The following is an 11,898-nucleotide window of genomic DNA, read 5'->3' on the forward strand; positions in this document are numbered from 1 at the left end:
CTGAATTTTTGCTGGATTAATTTCCCACCCTCTAGCAAGCAAAGGGTGGGAAAAAAGCATCAATTAAGTCCAAAGTCATTGATACTTCTTCCATACTAGATGCAATCAGCATGTCATCAATGTAATGGACCAGTGTGACATCTTGTGGAAGGGAAAGGCAATTGAGGTCCCTGCAGACTAAATTATGACATAGGGTTGGAGAGTTGATATACTCTGAGGTAGGACAGTGAAGATGTATCGCTGGCATAACAAGCTAAAGGCAAACTGCTTCTGGTGGTCCTTCAAAACATGTCTGGAGAAAAAGGCATTAGCCAAATCAATAGCTGCATACTAGGTGCCAGGAGACATATTACTTTGCTCAAGCAACGCAATTACGTCTGGAACAGCAGCTGCAATTGAAGACACCGCCTGGTTAAGTTTTCAATAATCCACTGTCATTCTCCAAGAGCCATCTGTTTTTGGCACAGGCCAAACAGGCAAGTCGAATGGGAATGTGGTGAGAATCACCACCCCTGAATCCTTCAACTCCTTAATGGTGGCAGTAATCGTGACAATCCCTCCCAGGAATGCAGTATTGCTTTTGGTTTATTATTTTCCTAGGTAGGGGTAATTCTAATGGCTTCACTTGCCCTTTCCTATCATAATAGCCCTTACTCCACATGTCAGGATCCTCCAATGTCTGGGTTCTTCCAGTTGCTGCGTATGTCTATTCCAGTTATGCATTCTGGAACTGGGGAAATCACTATTGGATAGGTTCAGGGACCCGCTGGACCCACTGTGAGATGGACATGAGCCAACACTCCATTAATAACCTGACCTCCATATGCCCCTACTCTGACTGGTGGGCCACAGTGACATTTTGGGTCTCCTGGAATTAGTGTCAGTTCAGAGCCCACCCAGTAAAACCCAGTGCCATTGAGTAGATTCTGACTCATAGCAACCTTATAGGACAGAGTAGAACTGCCCTACAAAGTTTCCAAGGAGCGCCTGGCGGATTCAAACTGCCCACCCTTTGGTGAGCAGCCATAGCGCTTAACCATTACACCACCAGGGTTTCCGGTTCAGAGCCAGTATCCAGTAATTCCCAAAAAGTTTGATTATTTCCTTTTCTCCAGTGAGCAGTCACTCTTATAAAAGCCTGTAGATAGCTTTGGGGGAAGGCTGGGAGAAAGATAAACAGTATACATTTTTTGCGCCATAGTGGGGTCTTTCCTCCAGGGGACCTGGCCTCCCCTTCATTCAAGGGGTTGTGGGTCTGTAAACTTGCTCCAGTCTGGGAACTGACTGAGGGACCATGACTCTCCGTTCTGGCGATTTGAGTTAGACTGCCATTCGCTTGACCTAGAATTCTGCTTGCACAGATCAAGTAAATATTTAGTAGATTTCCCATCAGTTTCACTCCTAGGGACACCATAATTAAGCATGCAACACCATAAGTCCATACGAGTCAGACTATTCTGATTACTGGTTTGACTCCACCATCCATTATGGTAGCCACGGCCACCTTGTCTTTTTCGACTGAGTGCCGCCACTTGACCCCTACCACCACAAGGTCCGATCAGCCTTGTTGTAGTTAAGTGTCTGAACTCATTTAGGGCAGCTCTCACTGTCAAATCTGACTTACATAAACTAGCAATCACAGCAGTCTTCAAGGATGCTGGCGATCTCTTCACAAATTTGTTCCTCCACATTGTGGTAAAAGGTGTGTACTCTGGGCACTCCATGTGTGGGTCTAACTTGATAAATCCACATGAACAGGTAAATTTCCCTAAGCCTTTGTATACCTTCTACATTATACAAAGGCAGATCTGATACTTTAACTTGATTTAGTGTAGGTCATGTAGTAATCCATGCATCAGCGAACCAATCAAATAAACTACTAGCTCCTTTCCTAACTGCTCGAGCATCTTATCTTCAGTGGCACCAAGAGGATGAGGACCTGAAGTTCTGGCTCCAACACAAGCCCACTGAAGCTCATCCATATCCAGTCTCTTCAGGAGTCACTGGGATAAGCTCTCTCAAATTTCAAGTTCCATTTTCTTGCATTGGGCTCATTGAGAATTATTGAAGGATTATAGTTTTGTTTTGTCCTTGTCTGTTTAGTTTTGTCTTGTTTGTTTTCATCCTGGTCTTGAAAGAATTGGTGCCAAATTTTGCGTATGGTAACAGTAGTAGTGTGAAGTTCTAGGCAATTTACTGTCCTAGAAGTTTTTGAGTTTGTGAACTCTCAGCCTCTATAAGCTACAAAGAAATAAAGGGCACAGGATGACCAGTAAATGCCAATAGGATAGTTGTCAGCTGAGAAAGATGGTTAAAGACTCTTGCGACAAGATATACCAGTTGAGGGATTGGGCCAGAAACAACAGACTGCCTTAAAAGACAGTGCCCATGGACTTCAAGAGATTAATACCAAAATAGCTATGATGAGAAAAGTAGTACTCCCAAACAGAATGCCCCTTGACATCCTAACTGCAGCCCAAGGAGGTACCTGTGCCATAGTAAAATCTGATTAATAATAGTAAAATCTGATTGCTGTGTCTATATTCCTGGCAATAGTGATCATATGCAACAGGTAGTATCGCACCTTAACGATCCTGTTCCCTCTTTAAATGAAATTATGAGTAATTGGTTTTCCTATTGGAATAGATTGTGGAAAAAACTGCTACTCTATTTTGAAGTCTTTATATTCCTCATTGTTTCTATTACTATAATTGTAAAATGCTGTTTTGCTTTAGTTCAACTCATTTTATGTATGAAATGCTGTATTTCAGAGCCACTTGATCCTTCACATAAAATTATGGTAGTTTGTTCTTGGGAAGAATGTGTCCATAACTAAGCAAACTCACTGAGGCCTCTCACTTAGGCTCTGACTCATTCCTTCCTGACCAAATGGCTGACCTTTACATTTCAAAGATCTTTAATCTGTAGCTGATCTGATCTACAATCGATCATTAACCCCATATCCGATTCCCCTTTTTCTTGATATTCTTAGTTGGCTACCTACTGAAAGTGGCTCTTGGCTACATTCAATTTTACAAACTGAATTAATTATCTTAATCACTATAATAATTATTACAGGGTTAATCAAATGTTTTATGAAATGTTTTTCAAATGCTTGTACTCACAATGCAACACTACTCGTTATGTAAAAAATCATATATTTTGAAGAAACAGAAATTCCTTAGAGAACAGCTTGGCTCTTCACTTTGGCAATGCCCTTCTCTGCCAAGTATTCCTATTAATTTGGCCCTGCTCTTACACAACCCTTCTTAAAAAAGATCACAGAAGCTGAGGTCCAGCCAGCTATGGCATGGCAAAGAGGTCAGTGGTGCGGCCCATCTATGTGCACGATAGTGACTGGGATCTTAAAGGCTTATCATAGTAAACAGCCACCAATAAACAGATAGGGACTGGCTTCCTTTCATGGGGAATGTCTGAGGTCTAATACCCTATTTAGAATAGGCTGCCATCTAATAAACAGAAGAGGTACTCCTTTGTGGGCAAAATGAGACTTGCTCACCTTAGGGATGAGGCTGTACACATAGCAATGTGACAATTTGGTAAGTCCATGCAGAAGAAGCCACTCTTATAATAGTGATCAGCGAATTTCTATAGAAGTTCTTGATCAAAAGGTGGGGCTGTGAAGGAACTTTTAAAAAATTTGGGTGTTGAACATAAAGAGAGGCTTCTGCCAAAAGAACAGGCTGGACTCTATTTTTGCTGTTCACTGATTATTTCAAGCTGATTTTCAAAAGTCAGCTAGCCAGCATACCTCAGGAAGCCTACAGGCTCTCTTCCTACCCCTTCTTCTCAAAGCCTGCTCCCAAGGAGGACATTCACTCAGGTTGGACCTCAAAATATCCATAGATTAAGCTTTTAAATGACTCAAACTTCACAATTAGCAAGACAATGTTTAAGGGAGCTTGCAGTTGTGTGGTGCCTAGTAAATCATTAAATTGTAAATGTCAATCAATCAGAATTTTTTCCTTGTAAGTTCCCCATTTTCCGTATTTAAAGTCTGAAAAATTCCTTTCGCAGCAGTACTTTGGTGACTTCTCACAAAGTGCTGCCTGATCTAGATCTCTTTGTTCCTTCAATAAACTCTTTGCTTTAATTTTAACAGAAGCTCCACTTTGCTCTTTGACATACCGGTTCAGAAGAAGAGGCACTGAAAGTGCTGTAACTATCTTTGGGTCAACTATGCACTCTATGAAGAGTTGGAGGCAAAGGATCCTGAGAGGACAAGCGTATCAAGCCTCTTTGGAACTAGTTCCACACAAAAAGTTCCCATTTGCCAAAATTTGGTTGCTATATGCACAGTTTGAAATAAGACAGAAAATTTTTACCATTTGCTCAAAGACCTTTGGGAATTTCCATAGGCCAACGTCCAAAGAACAAGTTATTTAAAGACTATGTAGAATTAGAGTTACATCTTCGAGAATTTGACAGATGTCTGAAGCTTTATGCAAAGTTCCTGGAGCTTGGACCTGAAAATTGTACGTCTTGGATTAGATTTGCAGAATTAGAGGCGATCCTTGGTGACATCAAGTGAGCCCGGGGCCATCTATGAGCTGGCCATCAGCCAGCCTCACCTGTACACGCCAGAGGAGCTTTGGAAATCATATATTGATTTTGAAATTGAGCAGGAAGAAATAAAGAACACCAAATCTTTACCAACAATTGCTTCAACAGACACAGCATGTCAAGGTATGAATTAGTTTTGCTCAGTTTAAGTTGTCTTCAGGGAAAGAAGGAAGTTTGGCTGAGTGGAGACAAATTTATGAAGAGGGTAACAAAACCATGAGAAACTGTGAAGAAAAGGAAGAAAGGCTTATGTTGATAGAATCTTGGAGAAGCTTTGAAGATGAATTTAGAGCCATATCTGGTAAGGAGAGAGTAGACAAACACATGCCAGAGAAAGTCAGAAAGAGAAGAAACATCCAGGTTGATGATGGGTCTGATGCAGGCTGAGAAGAATACTCTGATTACATCTTTCCAGGAAATGTTGCCAACCAACCCAACCTTGAGCTCTTGGCTTTGGCCAAACTTCAGAAGGAACAGCAGCAGGAAAAGGAGGCTGTTAACCGAGATCCAGATTAGGACATTGATGAGAGTAAATCCTGACTTTTTTTTCACATTGATAAATGCTTTGTTTTTATGAATTAATACTATATGGAGAAAGAAAAAGATTGATGACTGCTCCAATAGAAAGATCTATAGAAGCACAGAAAATCAGTACTCCTGTCCTGGAACTTAATCTGTGAAAGCAAAAAGGAGTGTGTTAACAGCGTTTGGGAGGATATTTTTAAATATATTACCAAAAATCACTTCAGGTTTTGGTTTAAATCAAAATTCAGTCCTTTCATCTTGAATATTTGACAGACTTTATGTAATATTTACTTACCAATATGCCACATTCTTGATTGTATACGAGCAACCATAACAGTGTGCTAAGTCCCTGTAGGTACTCAATGAAGAAAACTGGAAACAAAACAAAACAAAAAGCACTAACATCTAGGTAGAAAATCCATTTCACAGAATTGGGACACTTTTCCTACTAGAAGCATATATGAGTTCTTTTTTTTTTTTTTCTTAGACATTTAGTACTGATTACTGAAATTACATAAAGTGGAGACTGGCCCCAGAGCATGTGTGTTCCTCACAACTTTGTAAGTCAAGTGCAAATGGCAGGGGGCAGGATAGGTCTCAAATCTGAGTCAGTGTTATGGATCCATGATCATCAATCCTGGGCCTAAAGCTTAACATCCTCAGGGCTACCATTTGGAAACAGGGGCACCGGCTGAGTGCCAAATATTGTTTACAGTTTGCCCCAGCTGACAAGGTAGTCCCTCCCTTTACAGAACTCAGTCCAGTTGGGGAGAAGGGTTGCTAGACATAGAAGCCAAGACAGCCTATGAAGCGAACACATGTGGTACCCAATACTTAGCCTCATCCTCTCCCAATTTCAGCTGCAGCGGGATGGGATGGGTAGCTGCAGGCAAGGACAGCATCTTGCCCCAAAGCATAGCTTCACTTTCTGCCCAAGGTCTCCTTGCACACCATGGATACAACATGGGTAACTTGGAAGTGGAGGGGAGTTTATAACTCCAAATTCAACTCTCAACCAAGTCAAGAAGGGAGCCCCCTTACAGCTCCAGTTCCACTGGGATTGCAAAGATCCTTCCTGTCTCTAGCTCAAACAATTTCCCTGTGGCTCTTTCTTCTCCCTCCAGGTCAGAAAGGGTTGAGATGACTTCTCAATCCTGCGCTTAAGGTCCAGAACATCTCAAGACACAGAAAGCCTAAGCAGACCTCACAAGACAGAAAACATGTTCGTTTAGAATAAAGAAGGATTCCTCTTCTTCTCCCTCCCCTCAAATAGACCAGCCTGCTAGGAAATACAGTGCCGCACATCTAGAAAAAGTCCTTTTAACTCGGCTTTGATTCCCATCTTCCCCTCCCATTGGTAGGCTGCCTTCCCTCCATTAGCCGGCTGCCTTCCTCTCTCATTGGTTGGCTACCTTCCCCTCCCATTGGTCGGTTGCCTTCCCCGCCCATCTGCCGGCTACCTTCCCCTCCCATTGGTCAGCTGCCTTCCCCTCTCATTGGTCGGCTACTTTCCCCTCCCATTGGTCGGCTGCCTTCCCCGCCCATTGGCCCTTGGCCTTCATCCCAAATCCCTTCCACCTGGGCCCAAGGAACTGCTTTGGGGAGTGTTTAATTCCAGGTGCTTTTTTGAGTATCATGACCATAACGTCCCAGTTTACGCCTGTTGTCTTGGTACAATTATTAATGACGCCGCCTTCCACTTTCAAATGTGTCCCTGTTTTGACAAGAAATGGCCCTGTTTGTAAAACAAGATGTGTGTCCTTCAGTATCCAGCCTGAGCCTTGCAGAAAGTCTCTGGCAGCAGGGGGTCAGCATCAAGGACAAGATCATTGGCAGCTGTGAGAAGGAGAGCATGCGAGCATTGCTGGGATTGCCCAAGCTCCTGCACATAAGCCAGAGCTGGGCTTTTGGCTTCCCAAACCTGGTCAGGCCCCACATAACGTAAGCAGACCCATCTTACTCTCCAGCCTCTTTCCTACCACCTCCCCCACCGCAGTCACCAGTACCAGGGACAGATTAACTAGTAAGCGCGGTGTGCACCAGTTTACAGTAAGCGAGGTACACACGGGCTTAATTTTGCTTACTTACTAACCTGTAGTGCACAGTTTCACCTGGGTTTCAGCAAACCCAGGTGAAACTGTGCACTACAGGTTAGTAAGTACACACAATTAAGTACGGTGAAACCCAAGTTTTGTGAAACCCTGGTTTGGCAAAAGCCAGGTGAAATTGTGCACTACAGATTAGCAAATAAGCACAATTAAGCTTGTGTATGCCTTGCTTATTGGGTAATCAGTTCCTGACCACCACCTCCAGACAGCCTGGACACCCCTTTCAGTTCCTTTAATTTAGGATGCTCTCTTGATAGCTTGAGGTAGGTTCTTCATCTGTACTTTTATTTAAATCCTTCTTTAACTGTTTATATTTTAATCCATACTACTGTAACCAGGGATTCTGGAACCAAACTGCCCTGAATCCAAGTCCCAGCTCCGCCACTGACTACCTGTGAACACTGAGGAAGTTAGTTTGCCTTTCCTTGCCTCAGTTTCCCCATCTGAAAACAGAGCTGATAATAGCACCTACCACCTAGAAGGTTAAATGCTTTAATATTTGTAAGTCTTTAGAATACTGTATGGAATATAATAAGTGCTATGAAGGTGAATGTAGCTTAAAAATAAGAGAACAGGGAAGATAAATAGAACTGATACTTAAATCCCTTCTATCAGCAGACTCATTAGTGCTTTAATTTACTTTGTGCATGGTGAATGCGCTTGCTGCTAACTGAAAGGTTGGAGGTTCGAGCCCACCCAGAAGCACCTCAGAAGAAAGGCCTGGCAACCTGTGTCTGAAAAATCAGCCATCAAGAACCCTACAGAGCACAGTTCTACTCTGACACACATGGGGTTGCCGCGGGTCGGAATGAACATCGATGGTTTTTGGTTTTGCTTGTTAATACACCTTTGAGGAATTACTGTTATTCACATCCCCATGTTACAGATGAAAAGACAAATGTAGAGGTTCATTAACATGCATAAGATCACCCAACAAGAAAGTGACAGGTTTGGACTTGAACTTGGGTCTAGCTGGTTCCAAACCCCATACTCCTACTGCACCACCAAGCATGCCATCTTATTTGTACTAAACTTAAAACTCCTGAGTTGCAAGGGTATCTCCTAGTTCCGGCGCACAGGAATTTGTAGAAGTCCAAGTTTCCCCTATTTATAACCTCCCTGATTGTGCATCCTTTGATCACAACGCCCCTGCGGTCTTCCTATTTCTAGACTGAAGAGGCGATGCGATACAGCTAATGAGCCTTCTGTTTGGGCAGCGTTTCTTGGCTTCAGATCCTTTTCAGAAGTACGCAGGGCAGAAAATCACGAAGAGTCCTCATTTGATTGCTCTCATGGTTAATAATAATTCAACAAATTCAATAGACCTTGGGAAAATTCCAAGTCTAGCTGGATACATAATACAGTTGAACCTTCAAAAGCTGAAACCTGTATAAGGTGGAAACCTGCCAGAGAAGGAAAACTCACTCAGTGTTTATGAGGTAGAATTCTTAATAGAGATAGAAAAGTAGTAAGCACCCCGTCAGAGGCAGAAAATTTGTGAGATCCAGAAAAAGAAGGCAGTCCCGTTGAGTTGCGGCTTTCAGAGGTTTCACTGTGGTTATAACAAGGGAGTTGCTAAAATTTCAGTTCCCCAAGTGCAGGGACTTTTGTCTGTTGTCTTTACTGTGCCCTAGTGCCTAGAACACTGCCCGGCACATAGTAGGTGTTCAGTAAATACTTCTGGAATGACAGTGAATGAATGCATGGCTGAATGAATGCATGGCTGAATGAATGAGCCGGGAATGAAGGAAACAGTGTCACAGAATGGTTAGAAAAATCAGCTTTGACACTAGACAGATGTAGATTCAAATTCTAGCTCCATCGTCATTTTTCTGAAACCATCCCAGTTTTAGCCCTAGACAGTCTGGTGTCCCAGGAAACCCCTAGTCTGGGTAAGCCAGGAAAGTTGAGCACTTTATCTACCCATCTATCACGAGATGCATGACTTTGCATAATCTCCTCAACTTCTCTGAGCCTCAGTTTCCTCAGCTGTAAAATGGGGATAACAATATTATGTAGCAGTGGGTAGGGTTACATATGTGGATTAAGTAAGATAATATGTATCAAGTACCAAGATGCTTAGCAATGTTGTTGTGGTTATTCGCTGCCATCAAGTTGACCGCTGACTCATGGCGACCCCATGCACATTGGAACGAAATGCTTCCTGGTCCCGCACCAATCCCATGATCAGTTGGGGAATGGAGAGCTGTGATCTATAGTGTTTTCAATGGCTCATTTTCAAAAATAGATCACCAGGCCTTTCTTCATAGTCTTTCTTAAACTGGAAGCTCTGCTGAAACCTGTTCAGCATCAGAGCAACAGGCCACCGGCAGATGGTTGATGGCTATGCGTAAGGTGAATTGCCTGGGAATTGAACTCAGGTCTCCTGCATGGAAGGCAAGAGTTCTACCATTGAACCACCACTACCCCCGTGCTTAACAACAGTAAGTACTAATTAATGGTAGCTCTTACTATTTCCTCCACTTCTATTAGGCTTCTGGATCTTGAAAACACATCCTTTTCCTGATATATGCTGCTGACCCCATTAAATTCAGTTCTTGGTTTCATGGGGTCGGAGGGTGATTCACGTAAGGGCCAAAAACATGGAGAACAGTGTCTCTTGGACATTTTCCCTTGCAGAGAAGTGGTCTCCCCCCCGCCCCGCCTCCCCCCAGCTGCTTTTTTAGCAATCATATCTGGCCGCTCCGTGCTGATTTCCAACAGATGTTCCTCTAATGAACCACACCATAATCTCAGGGCCTTAATATAGTGCCGGGGTGTGATAAGTTCGAAATGGCTGTCATCATTGACCGCGAGGATGGTCTGGTCATTGTTTGGAACTGTCTTCCTCTGATTGTTATGTGAAGGGGAATTTAGTTTCTTCCATCACCTCTTTGCCCCGCACACCCGCCCCCACTACCCTGGGCCCCAGTTCCTGCCCAAATCAAAAGTCTGCCTCAGAACCTTTTAGAAAGTGCTTAGGTCTGGGAAGCAGACTATGATGAGGGGACAAAAGAGGGGGAGGCTGGGAGGAAATGGTGGTTCAGACTCGGCCTGGAATCAATATTTTTCTAGCTAGAGCCACTGGCTCCCAGAGGAGGAGCGGGCTCCCGGGAACCTGGGGCAGATGTTCCCTTAGCAGGAGTCACCCTGGAAGGCAGCTGGAGACCAGCAGGGAGCATCCATTTACAAATGCCTTGGGGGCGGAAAGAGGAGCAGGGAGAGGCCTGGATGGGGAGATGTTTCTAGTCCCTGTCTGACTGTGTCTCATTTGTCTGAGTGGCCTTGTAGCCCCAGGTGGGGCTCAAGACAGGTGGAAGACCTCAGCAGTTTGGTCCCAGGAGACTTCAGGCCAACGAACCTTCCTGAGGGTTCTGTATATACCAGGCACTGTACCAGGCACTGGGCACAAAAAGTTACCTACAACACAGACCCTGTCCTGAGGGCATAGCAGTAAACAGGTCACTGATGGAAATCAGAAACCCCCACCCTCTGACTTGCCTGTTTAGTTTTTGAGATTACATCAGTCAGTAGCAAGAAGGTGGAGGCTATTTGTCGGAATACATTATTTTTGCCTTGAAGAATGATAATTCTTATTGGTATTGAATGATCACAAAACGGTTTGGGCTTGGCTATTAACCTAAAGGTTGGTGGCTGGAACCCACCCAGTGGCACCGTGGAAGAAAGGCCTGGAGGTACGCTTCCGTAAAGATTATGGCCAAGAAAACCCTATGGAGCACAGGTCTACTCTGTAACACATGGAGTCACCATGAGTCAGAATCGAGGTTTTATGGAATAATAATCAGTATTATAACTGTAATAATTATTATGTAAGCATAATGATTATTATTAGATTATTATTATTAATGTTCATTTATTATTATTATAAATAATAGCAAACATTTCTGAGTTCTTACCCAGAGTCAGGCACTAGCCTAAATGTTTCATGTACACCATCTTACTTAATTCTCACAACAACCTTGTGAGGTAGATGTTTTCTTCCCCACTTCGTAGGTCACTGAGGCCCAGAGAGGTTAAATCACTTGACCAAGGTCATGCAGCCTATGAGTGGTCAAGGTAGGATTTGAACTTGAAACCACCTGACTCCAAAACCTAATTTTAACCACTCTGCTAAAGTATACATTCAAACTCTGCCTATTCAAAAAAAAAAAAATTTAATCTCTCTCCTTATACTACACTTAAAAATCTCTAGTTAGCTCCATGCTTTAATATAGGAACAGAGCTGGGTTTTTCATCATATAATCAGAGCAACAGAGAGAACCCAAAGAATCCATTGCATAGAGATTTCTCATTTTATAGGAATTAACCTATGATCCCTGGCCTTTCTGCCCACAATAAGCTCTTCGATCCTCTGATATTCACTTGGGGGAAATTTAATCCATATAGAAATCACACTGTACAACAACCAAACCTATAGAAAAGACCTTAAAATTCTGCCTGTATGGAAATACCATTGCTATCCCCCGTATTTGAAGAGGACGGGAGAAAAGTTAAAAACCAAATGCAGCAATAAGAAGAGAGAACATAAATAACCCTTACCCCATATATCCAATGAATTAGTCCAGGGGTCAGCAAACTTCTTCTGGAAAGGACCAGAGAATAAATATCTTAGGCTCGGTGAGGCTACAGTCTCTGTTGTAACTATTCAGCACTGCCAGCG

At 43.1% G+C, this 11,898-nt stretch overlaps 1 pseudogene; it reads left to right on the forward strand.

The window, feature by feature from the left end:
• The window catches only part of LOC104846798 (crooked neck-like protein 1), a 95,751-nt pseudogene extending 90,627 nt beyond the window's left edge, over positions 1-5,124 (forward strand).
• Positions 5,125-11,898: the final 6,774 nt, after the last annotated feature.

This window comes from Loxodonta africana, chromosome 19 (assembly GCF_030014295.1).
Source record: "Loxodonta africana isolate mLoxAfr1 chromosome 19, mLoxAfr1.hap2, whole genome shotgun sequence".
NCBI classification, from domain to species: Eukaryota; Metazoa; Chordata; class Mammalia; order Proboscidea; family Elephantidae; genus Loxodonta; species Loxodonta africana.